At 43.7% G+C, this 27,405-nt stretch overlaps 1 protein-coding gene across 5 annotated transcripts in view; it reads left to right on the forward strand.

Moving 5' to 3' along the window:
• The first annotated feature begins 458 nt into the window (after positions 1–458).
• STAT3 (signal transducer and activator of transcription 3) overlaps positions 459–27,405 on the forward strand; it is a 91,214-nt gene continuing 64,267 nt past the window's right edge. For 4 of the 5 annotated variants that reach the window (XM_060203489.1, XM_007535002.3, XM_007535001.3 and 1 more), the window contains exon 1: positions 459–762. The gene's annotated coding sequence lies outside the window, so the exon portion shown is untranslated. The remainder of the gene's footprint in view (positions 763–27,405) is intronic. The other variant, XM_007535000.3, reaches the window with a different exon arrangement.

Raw genomic sequence — 27,405 nt, forward strand, 5'->3', positions numbered from 1 at the left:
TTGCCGTCCCCAGAAACCTTATTCAGATGGTGGGCCCCGGGAAGCTGTGGCAGCACCTGGGGACTAAGTGACTGATTCCCACGTGGTAAATTGCTCCCAACCTCGCCCCCACGTGGTACCAAGGGCCGGGAAGAGGGAACACAGGCAGGATAGAGCCGCATCAGGGGCATTTAAAGTGTCGTGACGTCACACACTGCCAGGAACTCAGCTGAGTTTTCAGCAGGACATTCCGGTTATTTTCCCTCCTCCCTCTGGCCTTTTGTGCCCAAGGCCTCTGCTCTTTCCCCAGCTGTTCCGGAGGGAGGGGCTCCGAGTCAGCGGAACAGCCAGAATGGGGGCGTTCCCAATCGGCCTATGGCTACGCCTCCTCTGCTACAGGCTCGTCTTATTGGTCGGTGGGCGGGGCTTCGGGAGCTGTGCGCACAGTGCAGGGCCTCTGGGTGGCGGGGAAAACTGGCCGTCTCATGAATTATGCAGGAGCGGCGAGTCCCGGCCGGGCCGAGACTGGGCGGGGATTGGCTGGAGGGGCTGTAATTCAGCGGTTTCCGGAGCTGCGGCGGATACTTCGGGAGGGGGGGGCAGCCTGGGGTTTCTTCGTCGCGCGGAGGCAGCGACCCCGAGCTCGATCCTTGACTAGCACCCCGACCCGGCGCTCTGTCCTCTCGTTTGCGAGGAGAGGCCCTAAGGCCCGAGGGAGCCCCGCGGCCCGCACCCAGGCGCAAGTGCAGCCCCGGACCCGTCGGGCCTCCGCCGGAGAAACAGGTGAAGGGGGCGAAGGGTGGGGCCACGGGGGGGGTTGCGCAGGAGTGTCTGGAACCCTCCGGGCTGTTTGGGGGAGTCGCGGGTAGAAACTTCAGTAGGGCTGAGGGAGCTGGGGAGACGCGGACTGTGTTTAGGAGGGACAACTCGGGATGACAGGAGCGGGCCTGTGGGGGACGCTGGAAGTTTCGTTCTCCGGGGAAAGAGCCGCCGAGGAGGAGAGACTGGGTCCGAGGAGGAGGACACGGGGCGAGGGTACCCTGGTGGGAGTGACAGGAGTCAGGGGCAGCCCCCACCCCCATCCCGACTTCCTGCTCCCAGAGGCTCGGGGCCGTCGGGCCGCGGGAGTGACTGTCACGCCGGCGGAGACCGCGGGGCGGGGGCTGGGGGCTCCTCCCAGTCGCGCCTGGGCCACCCGCTCAGCCCGGCCGCTTCCCGCTCCCCCGGGAGTCGGCGGCGCCCTTCGAAGGTGGGAATAGGTGTCTCCCCTGCAGCCTCTGATTGGCTGAGGGGAGGCTTGTTGCATAAGAATCGAGTTTCCTGTAGGGAAATTGACAGTCTTGTACTCTTTCTAAATTCCTTCCCCGTGAAGCGTGTTTCCCTCTCTCTAGAAACACACGATCGCTTTTAACCGAGCTCTAGAATAAAGGAAGCCTTTTCTTTCTCCTTGACATTGTTCTTTTATAAACACTTGGTAAACTCGGCCAGCAGATAAATAATTGAGCCCTTGCCTTTACTGGATTGTGGTATTGCTTAATTGCATAGGACAGAATGAACCAATCGAGAGTGGGAGTTTCTGTCTCTGAGCCAAGATCTTGGGTAAATGCCGAAGAGAAGGAAACAAAGACAGACTGGCCTTGGCAAGCCATGTGTGCAAACTTTACCTGTGTTGGGGCGGGGGGGGGGGGGAACGTGGTTGGACTTAAATTAGCAAAATTCAAGTCATAACCCAAATCGCCTTTTCCTTGTTTAATACGCATCCTTCTGTGCTCTATCAAGTAGGTGGGTGGTGGTGACTCGCTTTTTCTCGAATAACAAATGTACATAGTGTGTACCTGCAGACTTTTATTGTGTGTATATCAAAAGGGTATCTTTATTCTGCGTGGTTGTCATTTTTAAATCAGAACAGTAAATAATTTCATTCTTGCTTATGAAATTAGATTGTGCTCTGACTTGACTCAGCCAATTTTCTTTTTGAGCAGAGCATCTCTCAGCTCTGACTGTTGGTGATGCTGGGGATCAAATCTGGGACTCCCCCATATGCAAGTGCTCTGATGCTGTACATCTCTCTGACCCTTAGCCAGTTTTCTGTTTTATTTTAAGTATGTCTGCATCAACAAATGTATATCCTTTATTACATGTGCCAAGCTGCTTAGACATTTGCATAGTGGGGTGGGGGAAAGAAGGCTACATTACTAAAAACAATACCCTCCCCCCAAAAAAAGCTTTGTGTAGATGTTTGTCTGTACTTGTTAGTACAGCCATTATAAGGAACCACTAGTAAATTCATGAATCTTGTATCTTTATTTATTTTTACTTAATTTTTTTAAATTGCCACCAAGGTTACAATTGAGGCTCAGTGCCTATACTATGAAACCACTGCTCCTGGCAGCCATTTCTTAATTTTTAAAAAATTTTTACTTGATAGGACAGAGAAATTGAGAGGGGAGGGTAAAATAAAGAGGAAGATGAAGAGAGACACCCACCTGCAGTCCTGCTTCACTGCTCATGAAACTCTCCCCCTACAGGTGGGGGCCTGGGGCTTGAACCTGGGTCTGTGTGCCACCACCAGGCTCCTTATTTATTTATTTTAATATTTAAAAATTTATTTATTTATTCCCTTTTGTTGCTCTTGTTTTTTATTGTTGTAGTTATTATTGTAGTCGTCGTTGTTGGATAGGACAGAGAGAAATGGAGAGAAGAGGGGAAGACAGAGGGGGAGAGAAAGACACCTGCAGACCTGCTTCACTGCCTGTGAAGCAACTCCCCTGCAGGTGGGGAGCTGGGGGCTTGAACCATGATCCTTACACTGGTCCTTGGGCTTTGTGCCACTTGTGCTTAACCCACTATGCTACCGCCGGACTCCCACTTATTTATTTATTTGCCTCCAGGGTTATTGCCCAGACTCGGTGGCTGTACCACAAATCCACTGCTCCTGGAAGCTATTTCTTTTTCCTTTTTGTTGCCCTTGTTGTTTTATCGTTGTTGTATTTATTATTGTTGTTGTTATTGATATCATTGTTGGATAGGACAGAGAGAAACGGAGAGAGAAAGGGGAAGACAGGGGGAGAGAAAGACACATGCAGATCTGCCTCCCCACCTGTGAAGTGACCCCCCTGCAGGTGGTGAGCCAGGGGCTCAAACCAGGCTCCCTGTGTCCTTCTTTGTGCTACTGCCTGGCCCCCAACTTATTTATTTATTTATTATTATTTTTAAAAATTTATTTCTTTATTGGGGAATTAATGTTTTACATTCAATAGTAAATACAATAGTTTATACATGCAACTTATTTATTTTTTAAAGCTCTATTTGTTAACAGTGTTGGTTGGCCTATGGGAGAGAACTAGAGCATCATTTTGCCATATGTGATGCTAGGGATTGAATTCAGGACCTTATCTTTGAAAGTCCAATCCTTTGTCTCCCAGGCTGTAAATCTTAGAAACATGTTTCTGTGACTTACCCTACAAAGGATCAATTTTGCCCACGAGAAATTGGGGCTTATGGAATAAGGCACTTGCAGAAGGCAGCGGAGTGCCATAGTGGCCGAACTCCTCTCTTCTGTATAGTGTGTATGTGTGTGTGTGTTTTAATAGTTATGCTTAAGTGTTACGACCTGATTTACTATGAGTCTATACTGGGAGAAGTGCCAGTGAATTTACACATACCTGAACAGGGAAATACCACTAATAGGCTATAAAGAAAATATTTAATAAATAGGTAAAAGAAAGTACAAATAGGATTAGGTTAATATTCTTTCCTTGAGCTGGGGAGATAACATAATGCTTCTGCAAAAGACTCTCATGCCTGAGACTTTGAGGTCCCAAGTTCAATTCCCAGTACTGCTGTAAGCCAGAGTTGAGCAGTGCTCTGATTTCTCTCTCTGTATCTTTCTTTTATTGAAATGATAAACTAATAAAATATATTTAACAAAACCTTTCTTTTTAAAAAATATTTTGGGGGAGCTGGGGGGATAGCGCAGCGAGTTAAGCACACGTGGCACAAAGCGCAAGGACCAGTGTAAGGATCCCGGTTCAAGCCCCCGGCTCCCCACCTGCAGGGGGTTCGCTTCACAGGCAGTGAAGCAGGTCTGCAGGTGTCTTTCTCTCCTTTCTGTCTTCCCCTCCTCTTCATTTCTCTCTGTCCTATCCAACAACAACAACATCAACAACAATAGCTGCAACAACAATAAAAACAATATGGGCAACAAAAAAGGAAATAAATATTAAAAATATATATATTTTGGGTTGGCAAAATAGCTCACTTGGGTCTTGTGCTGCTTTGCTCTGTGTAGGACTCAGGTTTGTGCCAGGCCCACGCCAGGCTGACGGAAGCATTGCTGCTATGGTCTCTCACTCCCTCTCTATCTGATTCTCTACTTTATTTAATATGAGTTAGTTTCATATGAGAGGAACCTCAGGCATGCAATTCTGGTGCTCTACCAACTGCACTATATTCCCCAGCCAACTTGGGCTGTTTTTCTAGCTATATATCTTGGAAAGTATCTAAATTTTTAGTTGGCATGGTTTGTCATCTGAATTTAGCTATTTGCTAATAGAAAGAGATACTTGTGTAGTCAGGCTTGTAGGTGAAGAGCCTAAATGTCATTTAAACCAAAGTGCTTTGTGGCTTGACCAGAGGTCATTTGTGTCTAGAAAGCTGCTTCTTCCTTCCTCTGCATGTCTTGACATTCAGGATGAGATAGATGGGGTAGAGAGAGATCATCAGCCCAGATACTGTATTTATCACTTTTTTTTTTTTAAATCTTATCTGGCTTTCTGGGAGGTAGTGTAAATTTGGTATTTGCTTTGTGCAACTCTGTCTATTGCTATAAAGAATAAGACACCAAGGTGGGGGTAGATAGCATAATGATTATGTAAAAAGTCCCAGGTTCAATCCCCTCCACCACCATAAGCCCCAGCTGAACAGTGCCCTGGTGAAAAGAGTAAATACATGCTTATTCATGTGACATATTGACCTCAGAGTGATGATGAGACATTAAGCCTTTGCAGTCCTGCAAGGTGACTTGCTATGTTTTTAAAAGTATAGCACAGATTCAGAACATTTCCATTATATTGACAATAGAAAGTTCTATTAAACAGTGTTGTGCTGAGTGTGAAAGGTCTTCAGAGCAAAGAGTGATTAGGAGGCCTGTCTGTTTAGGAAATGTTGCCAAAGAATAGACTAGGGCTGGGAGTGTAGCTCAGTGGTTGAGCACATGCTTCATATGGATGAAGCCCAGGGTTTGATCCATGACACCCCCCCAAAAAAAAAAAGTGGGAGGAGAGATTTGAATTGATTTAGATCTTAAAGAGTTGTAATTTGGTAGGTATAAAGAATTTGGGGATGAGGAGGTATGGTAGATCAGTCCTGGATGGATTAATCTTGGTGGATTAGGACGGTAAGTAGGGGAGAAGGCCTATGTTTAAAAGACTTATTTGGGGGTCGGGCGGTGGCGCAGTGGGTTAAGCGCATGTGGTGCAGAGTGCAGGAACCGGCGTAAGGATCCCGGTTCGAGCCCCTGGCTCCCCACCTGCAGGGGAGTCGCTCGCTTCACAGACAGTGAAGCAGGTCTGCAGGTGTCTGTCTTTCTCTCCCCCTCTCTGTCTTCCCCTCCTCTCTCCATTTCTCTCTGTCCTATCCAACAACAAACAACATCAATGATGGCAATAATAATAACCACAATGAGGCTACAACAACAAGGGCAACAAAAAGGGGGAAAAATGGCCTCCAGGAGCGGTGGATTCATGGTGCAGGCACCGAGCCCAGCAATAACCCTGGAGGAAAAAAAAAAAAGGCACAAAAAAAAAAAAAGACTTTTTTAGGGGAGTCGGGTGGTAGTCCAGCAGATTAAGCGCACGTGGCACAAAGCGCAAGGACCGGCATAAGGATCCGGGTTTGGGCCCCCAGCTCCCCACCTGCTTTGGAGTCGCTTCACAGGCAGTGAAGCAGGTCTGCAGGTGTCTTTCTTTCTCCCCCCCTCTCTATCTTCCTCTCCTCTCTTCATTTCTCTCTGTCCGATCCAACAACAGCAACAACAACAACAATAGCCACAACAATGATAAAAAAAAAACACCAAGGGCAACAAAAGGGGAAAAAATGGTCTCCAGGAGCAGTGGATTCGTGGCAGAGCCCTGGCAGTAACCCTGGAGGCAAAAAAAAGGGGGCTTATTTAGATGCAAAACCAAGGAAATTCAGCTTTGTCAACTCTCTTTTAGGAGAACCTTAAGTATTTTGGGAGCTGAGCACTGGTGTTTAATAATGGAGTGTTTACCCTGTGTGAGGCACATGGCTAGCACTAATTAAAATGCAGAGAAATCAATGCATATGGACTCTGCCCTGTGGATTCAGCATTGATGCTGACCTTATCAGCTGGGCCAACACTTAAAGAAATGTTCCTGACTTAATCAGATTTGATATTTGGGATGAAAAAATTTTTTTTGAGTATTTTTTATTGGTTCCAGATAACCACTCATATTTTCCATCTTTCATATTTAACAAGTTTCCTGTAACTTTTGGATCTTTCATAAAGAAAAAACTTGAGCAACATTCTGTGATCCTGAAGAACTCCTGGTGTCCCTAGACATAGGTTTGGTGTTATCTCACTGGAACTTCACTGGGTTGTTTCAGTGATGGTGAAAAAAAAAGTAATGTTGTGGTTACATATTGGTTGCTAGGAAGCTTGGCTTACTGTGTGTGGTACACTTTAGCCACAATTACCAGAGGCCTATCTGTGGTACATTGAACTATAAGGAAGAAAACATGGAAGAGTGGATTTCTTTCTTTTTTTAAAAAAAAATTAATTAATTATTTATTTATGAGAAAGGTAAGAGGAGAGAGAAAAAGAGCCAGACATTACTCTGGTACATGTGCTGCCGGGGATTGAACTCAGGACCTCATACTTGAGAGTCTGATGCTTTATCCACTGTGCCACCTCCCGGACCACTGGAAGAGTGGATTTCTATAATGATTGGTTCTTGTTTAGCTCTTTTAAAAATATTTCTTATTGGATAAAGATAGAAATTCAAAGGGTGGAGGAGATATAGAGAGAAAGAGAGACACTTTGCAGCACTGCTTCACTGTTAATGAGGCTTCCTCTCTGCAGGGCTCGAACCTAGACCCTTGTGCATGATAATGTGTGTGTTCAACTAGGTGTGCCACCACCTTCATTTAACTCAAGTTGGGTCAACAAGCACTGCATATTGAAAGCACATTATTATTTTTGGCAGGATCCAAGGATAATGAAATAATGATGCTTGTTTTCACGGAGGTGAAATTGGTGTAGGGACTAAGGTAAGTGTGGTATCTATAGATTCAGGGTAGAGGAGATGACAGCATAGTGGTTTTAAGGATCAGAGTCTGGAGATCCAGATCTGCCACTTCCTAGTCTGAATTTGAGCCTTGCTATCTTGTCTGCCAAAGGTGAGGACAGTAACCTGGAAGGTGGCACAGTGGATAAAGCATTAGACTCTCAAGTAAGAGTTCCTGAGTTCATTTCCTGGTGTTCTGGTTCTTTGTTTCCCTCTCATTAATTAATAAATAAATCTGGGGGGCAGGGCAGTGGTGCATCTGGTTGAACTGACATCAGGAGGTTCAATCCCCCAGGGAATTACCTACACAGGGAAGCTTCACAAGTGGTGAATTGGTGCTACAGGTGCTCTCTTTCTCTCTCCCCACCACTCCCCATTTCTCTTTGTCCAATCAAATAAAGGAGGAAGTGGGGGGGAGGTCTTTGGGAGTGGTGGGTTTGTGTGCAGGCACTGAGTCCCAGAAATAACTATGGTAACAAATAAATAAAATAAAATAAAACTGACTATATATGGCAGGGGGCCTGGTGGTGGCACATTTGGTAGAGCACGCATGTTATAGCAGGCAAGGTACATGGTTCAAGCCCCTGGCTACCACCTGCAGCAGGGAAGTTCACATGTGGTAAAGCAGTGTTGTATATATTTCTCTTTCTTCCTTTCTACCTCCCCTTTCCCTCTCAATTTCTCTCTACCTCTATAGAAAATAAATAAATGGCAGGAGAGATAGCATAATGGTTGTGCAAAGAGACTCACCAGCTTAAGGCTCTAAAGTCCCAGGTCTAGTCCCCCTCACTGCATCGTCCCCCCCAATCAGAACTGAGCAGTGCTCTGGTATATAAAAAAAAAAGTGAATAGATAAAACAAATAGATTAAACAAAATAAATAAACAAAAAACAAAGGGGAAACACAAAGTAGAACTTGGACTGGGTTTGGTGTGTTGCACTAAAGTAAAGGACTTTGCGGGTGTGGGGGGTGCAGCTAGGCTGGGGGTGAGAGTGTCTTGCAGAAAATTGATAAATTTTATTAAATATTTTATTTATTTATTTATTTTTGAGAAAGATGCAGAAAGAGACAGAGAGAAACACCAGAGTACTGCTCAGCTCTGGCATATGGTGGTGCAGGGGATTGAACCTGGCACTTTGAAGCCTCAGGCATGAGAGTTTATTTGCATAACCATTATGCTGTTGCCCCCACCTGAGAAATTTTACACATATCAACAACTGCATGTACTATAAACCATTAATTCCCCCCAATTAAAAAAATGCAAAGGAGAGGATAGTAGTACTTATGGCTGTTGAAGATGCAGTGAGATAATGAAGTAAAGATATTTATCACAACACTTAACACACAGTAAAAACTCCATAAATCTAAATTATTAAACAAAAGAACAGAAATGAATTCTCTTCAAAGGTGAGAGAAAGGCATTATCACAGAGGGGTTTGCACATGTAGGTTTTTGTAGGATGAGGAGGAATTCTTTACGACAAAGTTGAGTGGTGAACAGTTGCATATTCAGGCCTGAGGGTTAAAACTGCACAGTGTATTAGGAGGTTCTCAGTGACAGTCTGTGTTATCTTTTTCCCAGCACTCCCAGTGTTTTATTCAGTTCTGGTTTATGATGCTGTTGGGGATTGAACCTTGGCATTCAGTGCCTCAGGCATAGAAGTTTTTTTTTTGCCAGGAGTCGGGCGGTAGCGCAGCGGGTTAAGCGCACGTGGCACAAAGCCCAAGGACCAGCATAAGGATCCTGGTTCAAGCCCCTGGCTCCCCACCTGCAGGGGAGTTGCTTCACAGGTGGTGAAGCAGGTCTGCAGGTGTCTTTCTTTCTCTCCCCTCTCTGTCTTCCCCTCCTCTCTCCATTTCTCTCTGTCCTATTTAACAACGATGACATCAATAAGAACAACAATAACTACAACAACTATAAAAAACAAGGGCAACAAAAAGGGAACATAAATAAATATTTTAAAAAAAGGTTTTTTTTTTTATAATCATTATGCTATTTCCCCAACCCCTAAGTGGTAGTTCTTAATCTAGGAGGGTTCAGGGGAAAGGAGGCTGACGACTTACAGCTCATTCCTTCTGTTAATAATTGGTCTCATAGCATTAAAACAAGTTGTTTTCCTACCAGGGAGGAGGCTCAACAAGTAGAGGACAAGACTTACACATATGAGACCCTGACCTGATTTTGATCCTCACCACTGCACATTGCTAAAGAGGTGCTCTTATCTCTGTCATAGCATAAATTAAAAAATAATGATTTAACAATATTTGTAGTAAGTTGTTTTTTTCCTGTTACAAGCATCATGTGCTATTATAAAAATTAAACTTGTAGAGTATATATATATATATATATATATATATACTGCCACTGGTAGCCATTTTTTAAAAAAATAGAATCAGAGAGAAATTGATAGGGAAAGGGGAGTGCTGGGGAGGTAGCATAATAGTTATGCCCATCCATTCCTGAGCCTCTGAGGTCCCAGTTCAGTCGCCAGCACCACCTTAAGCCAGAGCTAAGCAGTGCTCTGGTGTGTGTGTCTAACCAAGGTAAATAAAATGTATATTTAAAAAATGAGAGCGTGAGGAAAGGGGAGCTAAGACAGGGAGAGAGGAGAGACACCTGCAGCATTGCTTCAGTACTTGTGAAGTGTCTACCCTGCTGAGTGAGACTGAAAGGTTTAACTCAGGCCCATGTGCATGGTAATGTATGCATGTACTGGTTGTGCCACTGCCTGGCCCCTGCAAATTCTTTTATAACAGCCTATTAAAAGTAGAAGAGGGAAGACAAACCTGACACCCCTCTCCCCATAACTTCAGGCTTGGATCATCAGACTTTCCTTCCAGCTATCACTGTCTCTAATTCTGCTATCACCATCTCTAATTGCTGGGCTTTACCTGATTTCTAACTATGTTGGACAAAGAACATGTGTTTTGAGCTTTTCTTTGGTAACTGTTATTATAATGTCAAAATGCTTAAGTGCTCTGTTTGAGGGTTTTGTGGTCCAAAGTTGCTATAACAGCTAAAAGAATAGGCTATGAGGTCATACTTGTTGGGTTTTAATCCCAGATTCCCCAGCTCATAGATTTTGGTCAGTTGCTTTAACATCTCTGTGTTTCAGTATGTTGTAGGTTGTGACTATTAAACAAGATAGAAGTATCAAAGTATTTTACATAGGGTCTGGTTGATAGCTGAAATTTAAGTGCTAATAATCTGGTTTTATTGATTTTTTTTCCCCCACCAGAGCTGTCTCTGGGGCTTGGTGTCTGCATGATGAATCCACTGCTTCTAGAGGCCATTTTTTCCTCTTCCTTTTTTTTTCTTTTTCTTTTCTTTTCTCCTTTCTTTCTTTTTTATTACTTAGGACAGAGAGAAATTGAGAGGGGAGGGAGAGATAAGGAGAAAGAAAGAGAGACAACTGTGCAGACCTGCTTTAGCTTCCCCGGTGCAGGTGGAGAACAGGAGCTCGAACCTGGGTTCTTGTGCACAGTACTTACTTACTGTGTGTACTCAACGGGGTGTGCTCCCTCCTGGGCACCATAATCCAATTATTTTCTAAAACTGCAGTATCTAACTACAGTGTCAGGCATGTTATGACTCACAGGAGTCACTGGGAGATTGTGACCTAATAGGAAAAAAACGAAATGAACAGGAACCACAAGTATTTACATTGTAGTCCGGGAGATGGAAATTTCACATAAAAGGAATAGATTGGCAAGGCAAACCATAAATTCCTGTTTATACAAGTATCCATGTCTTTTTGCATCTTCCAAAACCTCTGCTTATGGCCCATTTATTCAACATGTTAAATATTTACTGCCATTAAGAAATCTGAGCAGTTCCTTGGAGTGCTTTATGACAGAAAAAGTGCAGATAATATTGAAGGTTGAGGGGTAGAGGAGTTAAGTATGTTTCAGGAAGCCGACAGGAGGAACCTTATTTTGAGTCAGGCAAAGAAAGGGGACTGTACAGTTAGAGGGTGAGTGAGGCAGTGACCTTTCTGAGGCTGTGAGGTGATTAGCTACGTGCTCCACAGTGGGGTTGTTTTCCTTCCTATCTATCTATGCCTGTATGTGTGTCTATGTACAGGCTTGTGTTTTTCACTACTGTGTAACTTTTCCTTTGCAAACTGATCTGTATTCAGACTAGCTTATGATTAAGAACACTCTCATGTTCCCTGTGAAACTGATTCTTTCACACTTACTATCCAGTTTTGGGGAAAAAAACCCCTCATCATTGCTTTTTTTTTTTTCTTGGTGTAAGATGGGGCGGGAGGAAACCCGCAGAGCTTGAAAGAGAAAGTGACCCTTCTGGTAAGTAGACGGCTTCCCTACTGTGGAGGAGTGCAAATTATTAGGGGATATTTGGGTAGTTTCTGTAGGCGCCATTTCTGAAAACTGATTTAGATTAGCGAAGGTGAGCCTCGTTTAGGAAAATCCTGCCTTGTCTGGTGCTAACCACCTGTTTTCCAGCTTTGTTGATTGATTTTATTAGTTTGCGGTATCCTGATCTCTCATTCTTGTTATGAGAGTTGGAGCGTGTAAGTCTGAACTTGAGTACGTACTTCCTAAAAATGCACGTTTTATATTTTTTTCCAATGTTAATATTGTTTTTGGTTTTTTTTGTGTGAAAACTTTTCCTGACGAAGCCTGAATATTTCTTTTGTGCTTCCTTTCTCTTGCCTTGTTTACCCAAATGTAATCCTCAAAACCCAGATGTTAACTATATAATTACCACTCCTGTAAACCAAAGTGCAATGTTGCATTAAGACAGCATTAAAACGGTCAGCCTTTGAAATTTTTTCTTCCTGTTTGTGGCTTAGTCACAGTAAAACTTTAATCTTGGACTGCATTTGCTTTAAAAAAAAAAAAAGCTTTTTATTTGGGCCTCTTTTTATCAGTATGTATCTGGAAAGCAGATTTATTTTAACATTAACCAAAAAAAACATAATTAGGATGCTCACTCTTTTTCAGAGGCAGGCGGAATAACTAAAGCATTCTGAAGCTAAGTGTCAGTCATTAAAAAATATTTGGGGGGCTGGGTGGTAGCACATGGCACAACCGCAGAGGGATCTTGGTTGGCAGGTCTGCAGGTGTCTATCTTTCTCCCTCTCTTCCCCTCCTCTTCTCAGTTTTTCTTCTGTCCTATCCAAGAACAAGAACAATAGAAAAAGATGGCTGCCAGAAGCAGTAGATTTGTAGTGCAGGCACCAATCCCCAGCAATACCCTGGAAGAAAAAAAAAAGAGAGAGAGAGAGAAGACTAGGGGCCGGTTGGTAGAGCACTGGGTTAAGTGCACATGGCACGAAGCACAAGGACTGGCAAAAGGATAGAGGTTCGAGCCCTCAGCTCCCCACCTGCAGGGGGGTTGCTTCACAGGTGGTGAAGCAGGTCTGCAGGTGTCTTTCTCTACCCCTCTCTGTCTTCCCCTCCTCTCTCGATTTCTCTCTTCTAGCCAACAACAGCAATAACAAGGGCAACAAAATGGAAACAATGGCTTCCAGGAGCAGTGAATTCGTAGTGTAGGCACCGAGCCCTAGAGGCAAAAAAAAAAAAAGAAGAAGAAGAAGGGGAGCCTGACAGTGGTGCAGAAAGTTAAGTGCACATGGCGCAAAGCACAAGGACCAGTATAAGGATCCTGGTTCGAGCCCCTGGCGCCCCCACTTGTAGGGGGTCGCTTCACAAACAGTGAAGCAGGTCTGCAGGTGTCTATCTTTCTCTCCCCCTCTGTCTTCCTCTCTTCTCTTGATTTCTCTCTCCTATCCAGCAACAACATCAGTGGCAACAATAATAACAACAATAAACAATAAGGGCAACAAAAGGGGAAAAATAGCCTCCAGGAGCAGGGGATTCAGAACCCCAGAGATAATTCTGGAGGCAAAAAAAAAAAAAAGTTAGGAAAATAGCAGTGTGCCAAGAACAGAAATCTTCAAGTAATAAATGAGGTAGGGAGTCGGGCAGTAGCCGTAGCGGGCTAAGCACACATGGCATGAAGCGCAGGGACCAGCATAAGGATCCCAGTTCGAGCCCCCGGCTCCCCATCTGCAGGGTAGTTGCTTCACAGGTGGTGAAGCGGATTTGCAGGTGTCTGTCTTTTTCTCCCCGTCTGTCTTCCCCTCCTCTCTCCATTTCTCTCTGTCCTATCCGACCACAACGACATCAGTAACTACAAGAAGAAAACAAGGGCAACAAAAAGGAATAAATAAATAAATAGATTCTTTTTAAAAAAAGAAATGAATGAGGTAATATGTTATAGAGGCTGAAAGATGCCTAGAGTAATTGAGGAGTCCCTGAAATAAAATTTAAAAAGAAGAAGAAGAAGAGGAAGAAGAAGACTCATACCATTTCTAGATTCAATTATTATCCCTTCCATAGGGATAATACTGGGGATTATCCCCACCTGCAGGAGAGAAGGCTTCACAAGTGGTACAGTAGTGCTGCAGGTGTCTGTGCTTCTTTTTTTCTCTCTGCCCTCCTCTTTGTCTCTCACTATCAAAAACCAAACCAAAAAAACAATAGTCACCAGGAACAGTGGAATCAGACAAGTATTGAGCCCCAGTGATGAACTCTGAGATGGAGTCCTGGGGCATTCTTGTGAGCTCTGTGTGTGAGCTGGCACCTGGCACGAAAGTCTTTTGTTAAATTATTATGCTCTTTTTCCCAACTCTAAGGTAATTTTGAAAGGCAGCAAGGAATTCTGATGCTGGTGGACCTTGGTTTGAAGCATACTCAAAAGGATCAGAAACCATAAAGTCTACTTCATATTAGTAAAGCCACGTCCACAGGGTTTATAAATCATTGTTTCTAAGGTAGAGGTTAAATGGTAGAATAGACACATATTCTACCAAGGGAAAATGATTTGGAGATTCCTTTTATTCTGTTTATTCCCCTTGATATTTATGGATCTGAGTATTAATCAAGGATGGATGATAACTATTAAAAGAATCATGACTTGATTTTGCTCTGTCTGTGATATTAAGTAGTGAAGCAGTGTTGCAGGTGTCTCTCTGTCTCTCTCCCTCTTTCCCTCCCTATGCCCCCTTTCCTCTTAATTTCTGGCTGTACCTATCCAATAAACATAGTAAAAAAAAATTTTTTTTCCCCTCCAGGGTTATTGCTGGGCTTGGTGCCTGCACCATGAATCCACCGCTCCTGGAGCCATTTTCCCATCCCCTTTTTGTTGCCCTTGTTGTTGTAGCCTCATTGTGGTTATTATTATTGCCATTATTGATGTTGTTCATTGTTGGGTAGGACAGAGAGAAATGGAGAGAGGAGGGGAAGACAGAGAGCGGGAGAGAAAGATAGACAGCTGCAGACTTGCTTCACCGCCTGTGAAATGACTCCCCAGCAGGTGGGGAGCTGGGGGCTTGAACCAGGATCCTTAAGCCGGTCCCTGCGCTTTGTGCCACATGCGCTTAACCCACTGCGCCACTGCCCGACCCCTGTACAAAAAAATTTTAAAAGAAATTCAGTCATATGCTACCCATAATACAGATAGAATAAACTTTCTTTCTAAGTTCTTTATTATTTTCTAAATATTTGTTCTTTTTCTAAGTTGTAACTATTATCTCACATTGTTGGATTGTTTATGAACAATTTAGGTGGTTTCTGACTACTAATTTCTAAAGATATTCTAGTAAATACTGTTAAACAATTACCTTTTTTAAAAAAAAATTTAACTTATTTATTCTCTTTTTTATTGCCCTTATTGTTTTTGTAGTTATTATTGTTGCTTATTTTATTTATTGCCCTTATTGTTTTTTATTGTTGTAGTTATTATTGTTGTCGTTGTTGGATAGGACAGAGAGAAATGGAGAGAGGAGGGGAAGACAGAGGGGGAGAGAAAGATAGACACCTGCAGACTTGCTTCGCTGCTTGTGAAGTGACTCCCCTGCAGGTGGGGAGCCTGGGGCTCGAACTGGGATCTTTACACCAGTCCTTGCGCTTTGCACCACGTGTGCTTAACCCACTGCGCTGCTGCCCGACTCCCTACAGTTACCTTTTTTTAAGAAACTTTTTTGTCTTTATTTATTTATTGGATAGGGACAGTCAGACATCAAATGGAAAAGGGGAAATAGAGAGGGAGAGAGACACCTGCAGCCCTGCTTCACCACTCGTAAAGCTTTCCTCTTGCAGGTGGGGACTGGGGGCTCAAACTCGGGTCCTTACACATTGTAGCATGTGCACTCAACCAGGTGTGCCGCCACCCGGCCCAAACAATTATCTTTATATTCTACAAGTGGTGCTCCATTTCAGACATTTGTTTATAATAATTTTGTTGTTATTGTTGCTGCTGGGACTTCACTGCTCCAGCCAACTTTTTCAAATAGGGACAGAGGAAGAGAGAAAGACATACTACACTGAGTTTCTCTCAGTGTACTTGGAGCCAGGTTCAAACCTGGGTTAAACACCTGGCAGACCCACTAGCATTGACTTTTATTTAGTACATGTAAAGTAAGTAAAGCTGTCACTTTTTCCCCCTTTTAATTGCTTAGAACTTTGTTGTTGTTGGAGATCTGTAACAGAGATAAGACACAGATCATTTGACTCTGACTCTTAAGTTTGTGTTCCGGCTCAACCACTATCTGTGTGGTTATTTAATATTTCTGTCCTTCTCTGTAAAATAGAAATATCCACCTGCTTAATGGGATTCTTAAAGTGTCTTGGCCACCACAAGGTTCTGTTTGGTTGGGTGAGTGACTGGAAAGTTCTATGTGAATTTATGCTTCAGGTAAAGTTCCTTTTGGGTGTGATGTTTAGAATTTCAGTCATAAGTGGGGCCAGGTGGTGGTGCACCTGGTTGAGTGCACACGTTACAATGAATAAGGACCTGGATTTGCGCCCCCAGTCCCCACCTGCAGGGGGAAAGCTTTGCAAGTAGTGAAGCAGTGTTGCAGGTGTCTCTCTGTCTCTCTCCCTCTCTCCTTCCTTATGCCCCCTTCCCTCTTCATTTCTGGCTGTCCCTATCCAATAAACATAGTAAAAACATTTTTTAAAAAGAAATTCAGTCATATGCTACCCACAATGCAGATAGAATAATCTTTCTAAGTTCTTTATTATTTTCTGAATATTTGTTCTTTTTCTAAATTGTAACTATTATCTCACATTGTTGGATTGTAGCTTTATGAGTAATGGACCCTTTTCTTTAACTTTCTCTTGTGTTGGTACTAATGGTTAAGACCAGCTATCCTCTGAAGAGTGCTTACAATCATGCACAACTATGATATGCAATGAAGTCTCTCTCTCTCTCTCTCTTCAAATATATTTATTTTGACAAGGCTTTCATAGGAAAACGTATTTAATTGGAAGATATCTCATTTTCCATCTTGAAAATAACTTAAACCTTTTGGGTCAGATTTATATTAAAAAATATTTTATACAGCTCCATTCATACATTGAAATCAATAGACTTAATTGTATATTTATTTATTTATATGCATATTAGATAGGGCCAGAGAGAAATGGAAAGATATGGAGAGAGATACCTGCAGCATTACTTTACTACTTGTGAAGCTTCCCCCTGCAAATGGGGACTAGGGGTTTGCAGCTAGGCCTTTGAGCATAGTAACACATGTGCTCAACCAGGTATGTCACTGCCTGGCCCCTACTTTATACAATGGCCTTTGTGCATTGTAATGTGTGCACTTAACCAGGTGCACCACTACCTGGCCCCTGAAGTTATTATATGTATATATGTATATATATATATATATATATATTACCAAAGTATTGCTCAGCTCTGGTTTATGATGGTATTGGGGGGGGAGGGGAGGGGCTTCAGAATCTCAAGCACGAAAGTCTTTTGCATAACCATTATGCTATCTCCCCTGCCTGACTTTATTATTATTATTTTGCCTCCAGGGTTATCGCTGGGGCTTGGTGCCTGCACTACGAATCCACTGCTCCTGGAGGCCATTTTTTTCCCATTTTGTTGCCCTTGTTGTTGTTGTTATTATTGTTATTGTTGCCATTGATGTTATTGTTGCATAGGATTGAGAGAGGAGGGGAGGACAGAGGGGGAGAGAAAGATAGACACCTGCAGACCTGCTTCACCAGTTGTGAAGGCAGTGATAGAAACAAGCCAGAGCACCACTCTCACACACAGCATTGGGTATGGAATCAGGAAACTCAGGCATGCAAGCCTGACACTCTACCACTAGTGTGTATGTGTGTGTACTTTTATTTATTTATTCATGTGAAAGATTGGAGGAGAATGAACCAGACATCACTCTGGTACATGTGCTTCCAGAAATTCAATCAGAACCTCATGCTTGAGAGTCAGTGCTTTATCCACTGTGCCATCTCCCAGACCACAACAGATTTTTCTTTAAAAATAAAATTTGTTGGGAGTCGGGCTGTAGCGCAGCAGGTTAAGCGCAGGTGGCGCAAAGCACAAGGACTGGCATAAGGATCTCGGTTCGAACCCCGGCTCCCCACCTGCAGGGGAGTCGCTTCACAGGCGGTGAAGCAGGTCTGCAGGTGTCTATCTTTCTCTCCTCCTCTCTGTCTTCCCCTCCTCTCTCCATTTCTCTCTGTCCTATCCAACAACGACGACATCAATAATAACTACAACAATAAAAAAAATAAAATAAAATAAAATAAAAAAATAAAATTTGTTTATATTTTAAAAAACAGTTTTATTTATTTATTATTGGATAGAGACAGGGAGAAATTGAGAGGGGAGGAAGAAAGATAGGGAGAGAGACAGAGAGAGACCTCCTGCATTCCTGCTTCACCACTCATGAAGGTTGACCCATGCAGGTGGGGACCAGGGGCTTGAACTTGGATACTTGTGCACTGTAATGTGTGTGCTTAACCAGGTGCACCACCGCTTGGCCCCTGACTTCTTTTCTTTATTAGTGATTTAACACTGGTTTACAAATTTGTAAATTTTAGAGATACATGTTATTAAAGAAAATTTTAGGGGTGTGTTTTCACTATAACCACCACCAAAGTCTGATAATCACGATAGTTCTTCTCAAATCTGAGAGACAGTTTGGTTACTATTTATTTTACAAGTTCCTTCGTTTCAGTTGCCTCAGTAATATACCTTATTTTTTATTTTTATGCCACCAGAGTTATTGCTGGGAGTCTGCACCTGCACTATTCCTCTGCTCTAGTGGAACTTTTGTATTTATATATTTAATTAATTAATTAATTAATTTTTTGGATAGAAACAGAGAAATTGAGAGGGGAGAAGGAGCTAGAGAGGGAGACAGACAGAGAAACACCTGCAGCCCTGCTTCACCACTCATGAAGCTTCCCCCCTGCAAGTGGGTATCAGGGGCTCGGACCCAGGTCATTGCACACTGTAGTGTGTGCACTTAACCAGGTGTGCCACCACCTGCCCCCCTCCCTTTTTTTAAAGAGACACTGTAGCACCTGATGAAGCTTCCACTATGCTAGTATTCTCATGTAGTGACTGGAGGCTCAAACCTGGGCCTTCATATGTGAGAAAGTGTGCAATCTACCAGCTGAATCCATCTCCCAGCCCCCTAGAGCTTTCTTTCTTTCTTTCTTTCTTTCTTTCTTTCTTTCTTTCTTTCTTTCTCTCTCTCTCTCTCTCTCTCTCTCTCTTTTTTTAAAGAGCAGGTTAAGGCTTATAGAGAAAATTGAGCACACTTCCTATTGGCCCCCTCCTGTCTCCAATTACCAAGATCTCGCATTAATGTGGTACATTCGTTAAGATTAATAAACTACTAGCTGTACATTATGAGTAAACATCTATAATTTACATGAAAGTTCACTCTATGTGTAAAGTTCATTCACATCATGTAGATTTTGACAAATGTGCAGTTATACATATCATCTATTATAGTAGCATTCAGAATAGTTTAACTGGCCAAAAAGTCACTGTGCTTTGTCTGCTTATCTCTGGGCACAGGCTTTACATTACTCTGAGAGAGCTAGCCAAGCCTGACCACTCAACTTCTAGCATCCTTATTCCTCTGATCAAAAGTGATGTCTCTTTCTAGTTTATTTCCTACTTTACTAATTTACTTCCTAAAATATATACACATATATTCTTTTGCTGAGACAGGGCAGGAACTAGTCTTCTGTAATCTCCACTCTATTCCTTGCCCTTGGTTCTAGTCTGGGTGTTTTTCATTTTTGCAAGAATAAATGAACAAGTGAGTTAAGATTTCTCCAAAAAGGATATAAAATGATGCTGCCTAAATTTTATTTTAGTACTAGGTATTTCATTTAAAACTATTTTAATTTTTTTATTCAATAAATGCTTAGAAACTGCCGAACTAGCGTGGGGGTGCCTCTTCCCAGGTGCGTACTCTCTGGGTTGGAAAGAACTCCACCGGAGCCATCCTGGGCTGCTCCTCACTCAGTGACAGGAGGGAGCTGACTCAGGAACCAAACACATGGTGACGAGGCAATGCAAATCTTTATTGATCAGAGAGCCAAGGCTTTTAAAGGGCAGACCCAGAAGTGGCAAGTCGGAAATGGAAATGGCTAGGAAAGGGGCGGAGAAAGGCAAAAGGGGGCTGGGAAGGTAGAAACTTCCTTAGCAACTGTTGCGAGGGTTTTAACTGGTAGAATTAATACTACTCTGTAGGCAGGGAGGGTCTTGAGGGTAGAAAGCAGATAGATAAAAGGAATGGAATGGGTGGGGATCTTTCAGGCAAAACAATGGTTATGTAGATAGGCCATAGTGTCAGGAATGCAGGGTGCTTTGTGAGCCCTCACAGTTTCCTAACAAGAAACAATTTAGAAATAAAATATTGTGGGCGACTGGGGGAGACATCTCAGCAGAGAGAACACAAGACTTGTGTGCCTGAAGCTCCATGTTCGATCCCTACCACTGAATGTTTCAGAGTGGAGTGATTCTTGACCCCACTTCCAATATTATTTTGACCAAATTATATTGTGTACTCAAACTTTAATGAAATGCTGGAAGGTGGGGATTGGCAGGCGGCTCACCTGGTAGATTGCACATCTCACCCTGTGTCAGGGCTTGGGCGCATGGCCACCATGTGAGAGCAGCTGCATCAGGGCATTTTCACTAATGGCAAGCAAGGCTATGGTGTCTCTCTTTCTTGTCTTTTCTCGCTCTTTCTTGTCTTTTCTCACTCTTTCTGTCTCTCACCCTGGATCTAGAGGAAAGAAGAAAAGATAAAGCTGCTGGAATCATGTAGAATCATGTAGGCTGAGCACCATTGATAAACCCTGGTGGGAAAAAAGTACTGAAAGGATATACTGAACTTGACAATTTTCTGTCCTGTCACTTCTTCTTTCTTGATTTTAAACTGTTTTATTGCTGCCAGGCCTAGCACTGGCTTGGTGCTGGCACTGTGAGTCTACAACTCCAGGCAGCCACTTTTTCCTTTTTTTTTTTTTTTTCCTCTCTTTTTTTCTATTTTATTTGATAGGACAGAGATATGTTGAGAGGGGGAGTGGGCAGTAGAGAGGGAGACAGACACCTTCAGACCTGCTTCACCACTCCTGAAGTGCTCCTTTTAAGGTGGGGGCTGGGGGCTTAACCAAGGTCCTCCTTGTTCATGGTAATGTATGTTCAACTGGGTGTGCCACCACCCGGCCTCAGCCTTTCTCATTTCTAAGCATTGCTTTTCAGAGGCAACCAAGAACTGAGCTTTTTCCTTGGGTACTTACTGCCATGATTATAATGTAATATAATATAATATATGTAAATCATTTAACACTTTAAAATATTTATTCTTATTAGATAGAGTCAGAAATTAAGAGAAAAGAGGGAGATAGGAAAGAGAACGAAAAACACCTGCAGTACTGCTTCACCACTCATGATGCTCCCTCCTTGCAGATGGGGAATAGGAGCTCAAACCTGGGTCCTTGAGCATGGCAATGTGTGCACTTAAAAAGGTGTGCTACCACCTGACCCTCTAGAGTCAATATATTTATATTTATAAATCCAATTTGAAAAAATAATATTTATGTACTCCCTTTTGTTGCCCTTGTGGCTTTATTGTTGTAGTTGTTGTTACTTCTTCTTCTAGCGTTTGCCCTTCTTCCGTAGCCAGTCAACAGCGCCAGGTTGAGCCTGATGTAAAGTTTCGAGACCTCCTTTGAATCTGGAGAGGTGGCAGTCGTTGACTATGTGGGTCATAGTCTGTCTGGAGCCGCAGGGGCAGTTCGGGTCGTCTCTGGCTCCCCAGCGATGGAACATAGCGGCGCACCGGCCATGGCCCGTTCGATAGCTATTGAGGAGGGCCCGATCATAGGTCAAAGCCGGGTTGACGCTTGCAGGGGTCTGTGATGAGGTGTTTGTTCTTTACCTCAGCTGACTGCCAACTCTGTTTCCAAGAGTCTGGAACAGAGAAGTTCAGTGTAGGCATAGGGGACCAGATTGGGTGACGAGACATCAAGCGTTGGACAGGGTGGGCGAAGATATCCGCGTATATTGGCAGGTCTGGTCGAGCATAGACGTGGGAAATGAACTTAGATGATGCGGCATCCCGACGAATATCTGGCGGGGTGATGTTGCTAAGAACTGGCAGCCATGGAACCGGGGTGGAATGGATGGTTCCAGAAATTATCCTCATGGAATATAATTTGGAATCGACCAAGTGGACATGGGGGCTACGGAACCATACTGGGGCACAGTATTCTGCAGTGGAATAGCATAATGCCAGAGATGATGATGATCGTAGTGTGGAAGCGCTCGTGCCCCATGAGGAGCTGGCCAGTCTTGCAATGATGTTATTCCTCGCGCCCACCTTTGCTGCAGTTTTTATGAGATGTTTGTGAAATGACAGAGTGCGATCGAGAGTAACGCCAAGATAGACTGGCTGGGCTTCATGCCGGATTCTCGTATCGCCAAGCTGCACATTAAGCTCAAGCAAGGCCGAGGCATGGTGTAGATGGAAAACAGATGATACCGTTTTTGCAGTGCTAGGGATTAGTCGCCATTTTTTACAGTAATCAGATATCAGAGACATGTCTTTCGTGAGTGTTTCCTCAAGGATGTAGAACTTTGATGCCTGAGTTGCACAGCAGATGTCATCGGCGTAGATGAACTTCCTTGAAGAAGTTTCTGGGAGGTCATTGATGTAAATATTAAATAGCGTAGGAGCCAGAACAGAGCCCTAGGGGAGGCCACTTGAGACAAGTCTCCATCTGCTAGACTTGTCACCCAGATGCACCCGGAATCTTCTGTTTTGGAGAAGAAACGATACAGTTTTGGCCACCCATGGAGGCAGGCATCTTGAGATCTTGACTAGGAGACCACGGTGCCAGACCGTGTCATAGGCTGCTGTGAGATCAACAAAGACAGCACCCGTCTTTAAATTCTTCTGGAATCCATTTTCAATGTAAGTTGAGAGGGCCAGGGCTTGTTCGCAGGTAGATCTTCCTGGGCGGAAACCAGCTTGGGCGGGTGATAGGAATTTCTCTGTAAGAGGAGAAATACGTGACAGAAGCAGCCTCTCAAGGAGTTTGTAACACACGGAAAGGAGAGAAATTGGTCTATAGCTGGCGGCCAGTGTTGGGTCTTTCTTTGGTTTCAAAACCGCTATTATCTTCGCACGATGCCAAACTTTGGGCATAGACTCAGATTCCAAGATGTGGGACAGGAATGAAGCGAGCCACTTCTTTGCCGCGGGACCCAGGTTAAGAATGAGTTCTGGGGTGATGTTATCATAGCCAGCAGCTGTTCCCGGTTTAACCCTCTTCAAAGCGTCTTCCAGTTCAGACAGTGTAAAGGGAGAGAGTTTTGGAGATGGACAAGATAACCAGAAGTGGGATGACCACTCGTGGGAAATTTCTCTTTTCCAGACTGGGTCGATCTTAGCACGTCCAACTTGAGTTAGGTGACTGGCCACTGAGTTTGGAGATACGGGAGGATGGGAGACGGGAGGGGGTTGGCTACCGGCACCCGGTCTGTGAAGAAGCTTCCAGGCCTTCCTACTTGAGTGGGTGAAGTTCAGACTTTCCGTGAGTTGTTGCCAGCGGGCTTGGCGTGCTGCATCCAGGGAGGCAATGAGATGGTCAGCCACATCTGGGTCGCCCGACTCATCATACTGCTTTAGTAGTTGCTCGCATTCAGCATCAAGACAAGGCGTATAGTATAGTTAGCACGTCTCCCACGAGGAATAGCTTGGGAAGCTGCTTTGAAGATGGCTTGGCGGAAGCGCCTGTAGGAATCTTCAGAGGGGATAGAGTTAATTGGAATTGCAGGAATAGATTTGTTGGTAAGATCACTGAACAGACGCCAGTTTGCTTTCCGAAAGTTCCATCTTAGTTTCTTCGAGCACAGAATCACTGGGAGCTGGAGACCAATGTGGATGATAGCTGGGCGGTGATGACTGTGCGGGAAGATCTTGAGAACTTGTCTCGTAGCGGGAAAGGCTTGGCCGTTGACTGTGCTAATCCAGCACAGGTCGGGTGACGAGTCTTTATTCCATCTAGCACTATGAAAAGAGCCTGGCTGTTTGGGATCGTATAATAGGGAGAGGTCATTCGCTGAAGCCCTGTCGGCTAAGATAGAGCCGTCAGCACGAGTGGAGGAATATCCCCAGTCTTGGTGATGACTATTAAAGTCTCCAACGTAAACGGCTGGGTGATTCGGGCTAGGCAGGACCTCATTATCCCATGAGGCACTGGGAGGCTTATATACGTTGACGAGCTGAATAGTTCCAATAGTAATGGAGTCGTAGAAGGTCAAAGAGGCCGTATGGTAAACATCCGCAAGACATGATTTGGCGTAGATGGCTCGGCCGTGTTTAGGATGGAGATTATAGCATATTAAATGGAATCCACTGATGGTGAATCGAGCAGCTTCATCGACTGATATATGTGTTTCTTGTAGGCAGATAACATCTGCCTGATGCTGTATCGCCAATTGACCAATAAGAACGCGTTTGGCAAAGGACAGCCCCTCAACATTAAGTTGGAGGACTCGAAGAGCAGGACCAACAGCTTGAAAGCTGTCAGGAGCTGCTTGTTGGTGGCTTTGAAAGTGACTGGGATCCATGTGGATTCAGTCGGCTAGGAAGGATCGTTGTTGTTACTGATGTTGTTATTGTTGGATAGGACAGAGAGAAATGGAGAGAGGAGGGGAAGACAGAGAGGGGAAGAGAAAGATAGACTCCTGCAGACCTGCTTTACCGCCTGTGAAGCGACTCCCCTAGAGCTGGGGGAGCCGGGGGCTCCAACCAGGATCCTTATGCCCGTCTTTGCGCTTTGTGCCATGTGTGCTTAACCCGCTGCTCTACCGCCCAACTCCTGAGTCAATATTTTAATTTTATTTTTTTTAATTTTTAATATTTATTCATTTATTTTCCCTTTTGTTGCCCTTGTTTTCATTATTATTGTTGCATTTATTGTTGTTGTTATTGATGCTGTCATTGTTAGATGGGACTGGGAGAAATGGAGAGAGGAGGGGCAGGCAGAGCGGGGGAAAGACACTTGCAGACTTACTTCACCGCCTGTGAAGCGACTCCCCTGCAAGTGGGGAGCTGTGGGCTCGAACCGGGATCCTTATGCAGGTCCTTGCGCTTTGCACCATGTGCGCTTAACCCACTGCACTGCCACCTGACTTCCTGTCAATATTTTTATTTAAGATTTTTACTTAGTCTCATTATACCTATTGCTCAGTTTCCTTCAGTTGTTCAAGTAGTTCTCTCAAATGCTTGGCTGCTATTTCAGATGCTTAAATACATTGATATTGGCAACCTACTTGTTATTTTCTGAATAACTTCCCTGCATCCCTAACTCAATCCTGTTATTATTTGGATTTCCTTTTACCACTGTATATGTTAGATTCTCTTTCCTAGATTCCGTATCTTTCTCTTTCTGACTTTACTTTTAAAAATATTTTACTATTTATTTATTATTGTATAGAAACAGAAATTGAGAGGAGGGAGAGAGACCTGCAGCCCTGCTTCACCACTTGTGAAGCTTTCCCCCTGCAGGTGGGGGGTCCAGGGGCTTGAACCCAGGTCCTTGCACACTGGATGTGTGCACTTAACCAGGTGCACCACTGCCTGGCCCCTGACTTCATTGCTTCTTTTGCTGAAGCAAATAATTCTATAAAAGATAGTAAGAAAAAGTTCATGAAAAGTAATTTTTTTGAGTTCTTGAAATACATGTTCTCTACATTTAAGTGGTCATTTTTAAAAATTACCTTTATTTATTGGATAGAGAGAGACAGAAATCGAGAGGGAAGGGGGAAATAGTGAGGGAGAGTGACAGAGAGACACCTGCAGCACTGCTTCACCACTTGCAAAGCTTTCCCCTTGAAAATGGGGACCGGGGGCTGGCACCTGGGTCCGTGTGCTTTGTAACGTGCACTCAACCAGGTGTGCTACCACCCAGACCCCTTGAGTGATCATTTTGATAGGGATTGGATCACTTGCTCATTATTTTTAAAAACTATTGTAAGCTCAGTTGACTTGAAGTCCTTCAGTGTTTGTATTGAAAGTCTATGCTTTTATGATTTCTGATCCTCTTCAAGAAACCTTGTCTTTTCTGTGGAATCTTGTGTAACTTCTTTACTCACACTGTTGTGAAAGTTTCACAGGCTGTGTCTTAGTGTAGGCCTATTACTGTTACTGAATTGGGTCTCTTCCAATCTGGAACGGGAAATTCATATTCCTTATTTGCTTAGATATTAGGTCTTCTGGATAGATCATGAGTTTTGTTTCCTCTCTGCTTCTGTTTTCCATCTTTTTTGTTTTTATTACATTCTAGGGATTTGTTTTTATTATGTTCTGTGGGGTTTCATCGGCTTTATTTTTTAACCCATTTATTTAAGTTCCTCAACAACTCATTTTTGTTTTGTTTTCCAGTGAGCATTTCTTTATTCTTTTTAAAAAAATTTTTTTTAGTTCTTCTTTTTTTAAAAAATATTTATTTATTTATTCCCTTTTGTTGTCCTTGTTTTATTGTTGTTATTGATGCCTGACATTGTTGTTGGATAGGACAGAGAGAAATGGAGAGAGGAGGGGAAGACAGAGGGGGAGAGAAAGATAGACACCTGCAGACCTGCTTCACCACCTGTGAAGCGACTCCCCTACAGGTGGGGGAGCTGAGGGCTCGAACCAGGATCCTTACGCTGGTCCTTGCACTTTGCGCCACATGCGCTTAACCCGCTGTGCTACCGCCTGACTCCCAGCATTTCTTTATTCTTATTCCTGTTTCATCTCTCCTTTATGTTGGAAGTATCCTTCAGAAGGGCTATAGTTCTTAGTTGAGTTTCACTGTGGGACAATGGAGGGGGCTGGCTGCCAGAATTCTGGGTGTTGATGTACGTAACTTCTTGCACAATCTCTGTGTTTTAGTTTAGTAACTTTTGCTTCTAACTGTGCCTGAGATCCCCAAGTTTGCCCTTGGTTGTCTCCAGACAAACAGCTTCCTATGTCCTGCTAGGTTAGTGTCACCTTGCTGCTTCCCAGATTTCAGAGTTTTTTTTTTTTTTTTTTGCCTCCAGGGTTATTGCTGGGGCTTGGTGCCTGCGCTACACATCCACTGTTCCTGGAGGCTATTTTTTCCCTTTTGTTGCCCTTGTTGTTTTTATCTTTGTTGTGTCTATTATCACTGTTGTTATTGCTGTGTTGTTGTTGGACAGGACAGAGAGAAATGGAGAGGAGGGGAGACGGGGGAGAGAAAGACAGACATCTTCAGACCTGCTTCACCATCTGTGAAGCTACCCACCTGCAGGTGGGGAGCCTGGGACTTGAACCAGGATCCTCAAGCCGGGCCTTGCGCTTTGCGCCATGTGTGTTTAAACTGCTGTTTTACCGACCGTTTCCCAGATTTCAGAGTTTTATTGACATCTTTGTGCGTTTGTAACTATTGCTCTGGCTTTAGGCTTTAGGACAACATTTAACCAGAAATTTTATGCCGTTCTCATGAGTATTCCTGTGGGTTTTGAGCAGAGAAGTGAAAAGATCTGACACATTTTGAAAGGATTGTTGAGGGCTAGACTGTCAAGGGACAAGGGTAAAGGCATCATAAGGACTTAGAAGTTGTGTATAGTAGTCTTGAGATGGTGATGGTTTAGATTACAATTGTAGCAGTGGAAGGGGGTTAGAAGTGCTCACATTCCTAGCTGTGTAGATATATTTTTAAAGTAAAGGATTTGCTAATGAATTGGATGTGGGAGAGCAGAGGGAGGAAGTAGGAGATGTTAACGATTT

Source organism: Erinaceus europaeus, chromosome 12 (assembly GCF_950295315.1).
Source record: "Erinaceus europaeus chromosome 12, mEriEur2.1, whole genome shotgun sequence".
Lineage (NCBI taxonomy): Eukaryota > Metazoa > Chordata > Mammalia > Eulipotyphla > Erinaceidae > Erinaceus > Erinaceus europaeus.